We start from the raw sequence: 4,845 nt of genomic DNA on the forward strand, positions 1-4,845 counted from the left end.
AGGAGGTACGAGACCCATTCCAGTATTACAACAACTACCAACCAGGAGGTCACGAGACCCATTCAAGTATTACAACAACTACCAACCAGGAGGTCACGAGACCCATTCAAGTATTACAACAACTACCAACCAGGAGGTCACGAGACCCATTCAAGTATTACAACAACTACCAACCAGGATCACGAGACCCATTCCATATTACACAACTACCAACCAGGAGGTCACGGACCCATCAGAACACAACTACCAACAGAGTCACGAACCCATCAGTATACAAAAACTACCAACCAGGTCACAGACCATTCCGTATTACAACACACCACCAGAGGTCACGAACCCATTCGATACAAAACTACCAACAGGAGGTCACGAGCCATCCAGTATACAAAACCACCAACCAGGGTCACAGACCCATCAATTACAACAACACCAACCAGAGGTCACGAACCCATTCCATATTACAACAACTACCAACCAGAGGTCCGAGACCATTCTATTAAAACAACACCAACCAGAGTCACGAGACCCATTCAAGTAATACAAAACACAACCAGGTCACGAGACCCATCCAGTATTACAAACCACCAACCAGGTCACGAACCCATTCAGATTCAACATACCCAAGTCACGAGACCCATTCAAGTATACACAACTACCACCAGAGTCACGAGACCCATTCAAGTATTACAACAACTACCACCAGGAGGCACGAACCCATTCAAGTAATACAACAAACTACCAACCAGGAGTCACGAGACCCATTCCATATTACAACAACTACCAACCAGGAGGTCACGAGACCCTTCAAGTATTACAACAACTACCAACCAGGGTCACGAGACCCATTCAAGTAATACAACAACTACCAACCAGGAGGTCACAGACCCATTCAAGTATTACAACAACTACCACCGGAGTCACGAACCCATTCCAGTATTACAACAACTACCAACCAGGAGGTCACGACCCATTCAAGTATTACAACAACACCACCGGAGGTCACGAGACCCATTCAAGTATTACAACAACACCAACCAGGAGTCACGAGACCCATTCCAGTATTACAACAACTACCAACCAGGAGGTCACGAGACCCATTCAAGTAATACAACAACTACCAACCAGGAGGTCACAGACCCATTCAGTATACAACAACCACCACAGGAGGTCACGAGACCCATTCAAGTATACAACAACTACAACCAGGAGGTCACGAGACCCATTCCAGTATTACAACAACTACCAACCAGGGTCACGAGACCCATTCAAGTAATACAACAACTACAACCAGGAGGTCACGAGACCCATTCCAGTATTACAACAACTACCAACCAGGAGTCACGAGACCATTCCATATTACAACAACTACCAACCAGGAGTCACGAGACCCATTCAGTATTACAACAACTACCAACCAGGAGTCACGAGACCCATTCAAGTATACAACAACTACCACCAGGAGGTCAAGAGACCCATTCAAGTATACAACAACACCACCAGAGGTCACGAACCATTCAATATACAACAACTACCAACCAGAGGTCACGAGACCCATTCCAGTATTACAACAACTACCAACCAGGAGGTCACGAGACCCATTCAGTATACAACAACACCAACCAGGAGGTCACGAGACCCATTCAAGTAATACAACAACTACCAACAGGAGGTCACAGACCCATTCAATATTACAACAACTACCAACCAGAGTCACGAGACCCATCCATATTACAACAACTACCACCAGGAGGTCACGAGACCCATTCCGTAATACAACAACTACCAACCAGGGTCCGAGACCCTTCAGTATTAACAACACCCCAACCAGGAGGTCACGAGACCCATTCCAGTATTACAACAACTACCAACCAGAGTCACGAGACCCATTCAGTATTACACAACTACCAACCAGGAGGTCACAGACCCATTCCAGTATTACAACAACTACCAACCAGGAGGTCACGAGACCCATTCAAGTATACAACAACTACCAACCAGGAGGTCACGAGACCCATTCAAGTATTACAACAACTACCAACCAGGAGGTCACGAGACCCATTCCAGTATTACAACAACTACCAACCAGGAGGTCACGAGACCCATTCCAGTAATACAACAACTACCAACCAGGAGGTCACGAGACCCATTCCAGTATTACAACAACTACCAACCAGGAGGTCACGAGACCCATTCAAGTAATACAACAACTACCAACCAGGAGGTCACGAGACCCATTCCAGTATTACAACAACCACCAACCAGGAGGTCACGAGACCCATTCCAGTATTACAACAACTACCAACCAGGAGGTCACGAGACCCATTCCAGTAATACAACAACTACCAACCAGGAGGTCACGAGACCCATTCCAGTAATACAACAACTACCAACCAGGAGGTCACGAGACCCAAATCTTTCTTTCCTGTATACAAACGATTACTGTAAACGTCTATGTGGTCGAGTCGTGTGACACTCGCTTTCGGATCGGAAGGTCCTGGGTTCGAGCCTCGCTCGGCGCATAGTTGAGTCCTTGTAGAAGGCTCTTTATTCACATTCTCTCACCGTACTCATGTGTAAAATGAGGACCTAGCCATTAACAGCGATGTCTCTGTCCGAAAAAAATTGTAACATCGCTTAACAGGCGTCATGTCTCGTCCTAAATGTTAAATGTTGCTGTTGACCAGGGACCCCTGTAAAGCGCTCTGAGCACATTTAGTGGATATTATTGCAGAATAAAAAAAGCTCACTTAAAAAAATAATTGGATATGCTCGAATTTTATACCGCATCCAATTTTGATAAATATCAGATAATCTTTACATAAGACAGTATTCTCTCTCTTCGGACACAAGCCGTTCGCAAATTTCTCACGCTATCAGAAGGATGGTCTGGGAGAGATCGACCCCAGGGGCTGACCGCCTGGGTCATGGGACATTTCTCCGTATTGACATTTCCCCATTGGGCTACATCAAGAACATTGGCGATAAAGATAAAGGGAGTAAATATGACTCATGAATCAACAACCAAAATGTCGTTCATTCATAAGTCAGATTTACTCCCTTTATCTTTATCTCCATTTTATTGACTCATTTAGGCACCTCTATTTCTGACGTCTTAAGTAAAAAGACCGTAGTTTACTTGTAATAAGAGGCCACATACAGTCTTTTTCCTTAAAACGGCAGATTTATCAAGAACATTGTTTATTCAACTCCATACCAGATGTTGGCATGACTATATAATTAATACTTACGCCATTTGCAACAGCACCATAAGATCCCGTCGCCTAAGGCATTCCCACGAAGGAATTGAGATGATGTCTGATGTCCATGTTGTCCAAGTGAGAAAATCGGGGGTTAATAATCTTACCCAAGGAAAAAAACGAAAGTGACTGAAGCCGGGCTCGAACCCGGGACCTTCCGGATCACAGTGCAATGCCTTAACCACTCGGCCACTTCGTGAAAAAAGGGATGTAATCGAACCAGTCGAGCCACAATGGCTACACAACACACGGAAAGAACTCGAAATACTTGAATTTTGTTTGTAGGTAGCCATGGTAACCATACTAGGGCAAATTGAGCTTTTATATATAGAGAAATGTCCATTAACGTGCTCAACGCGCTTTACAAAGAGTATCTGGCCAACAGCAACACCTAACATGTAGGACGGGACATGACGCCTATTAGTCGATATTACAATTTTTTTTTTCAGACAGAGACAACCGCTGTTAACGGCCACGTACTCATTTTACACCTAAGGACGGTGAGATGCTGTTAGTAAAGAGCATTCTCCAAAGGCTCAACTATGCGCTTAGCGAGGGTCGAACCCAGGAGCTTCCCATCCTAAATCGGAGTGTCATACCACAAGACTACATAGCAGCATAAGGTATTTGGCTGTACCGTTTTTTCTGGTTAAAGATGCCTTTATGAACATCCTGTACTTCAAAAGTGATAAAACTTGGGGCTTTAATAGAGCAATGTTCACTAAACATGCTTAGAGCGCTTTACGACCAAAAGCAACACTTAATATTGGGACGGTACATGACGTCTTCTATACGATACAGAATATTACAATTTTAATCTCAGACAGGGAAATGTAAATGTTGCTGCTCGAAGCTCGAAGAAATAAAAACAACGTGAAATTGAATGTAAGCTTCAATTTAATATACAAAAATATATCAAATGAACGTTTCGGGTTTCCCCTTTATCAACAAAAAGGATGAATGAAACCCACAGATGAATGGGGAAATTGGGTAGGGCGTAGTTGTTATAAAGGGGAAAACCGAAACGTTCATTTGATAGTCTTGTAATTAAATTGAACTTACTTCAATTTCCATTGTTTATTTAAATTTTTCAGACAGAACAACGCCCGCTAACGGCCAGGTACTCATTTTTTTCACCGATACGGGAGGAGAATGTCAGTAAAGAGCCTTCTCCAAATGGGCGGTGGGGAAGGCATTGCAATGTGCCGGAAGGCCCGGGTTCGAGCCCTGCTTCAGACACTTTCGTTTTTTTTCCTGGCAAAGATTATTAACCCCCAATTTGCTCACTTTAACAACTGGTTGGTTCCTGTTGCATAGACATCTTGTTTGATGAATATTTTTTTCCTTTCATGGAATCATAGGCGACGATATCTTATGACGTCGGGCGGGAAAAAGGGGTCATTATTTTCCTTTTTAAAAAAAACAATTTTTTACAAACAATTCTTTGACTTTGACCGTAATCTCGGTGTCCAAGGCCTAACAGAAAACAAAATTCAGGCCATGACGTTTGTAAGCCGAAATAGATAGAATAAAACCCAACAGACACGGAGTAAACCAAATATGTTTGACACCAGAACAGTTTTGATGA

This window comes from Berghia stephanieae, chromosome 9 (genome assembly GCF_034508935.2).
Source record: "Berghia stephanieae isolate SIO BIC M18660-M18661 chromosome 9, UCSD_Bste_1.3, whole genome shotgun sequence".
Lineage (NCBI taxonomy): Eukaryota > Metazoa > Mollusca > Gastropoda > Nudibranchia > Aeolidiidae > Berghia > Berghia stephanieae.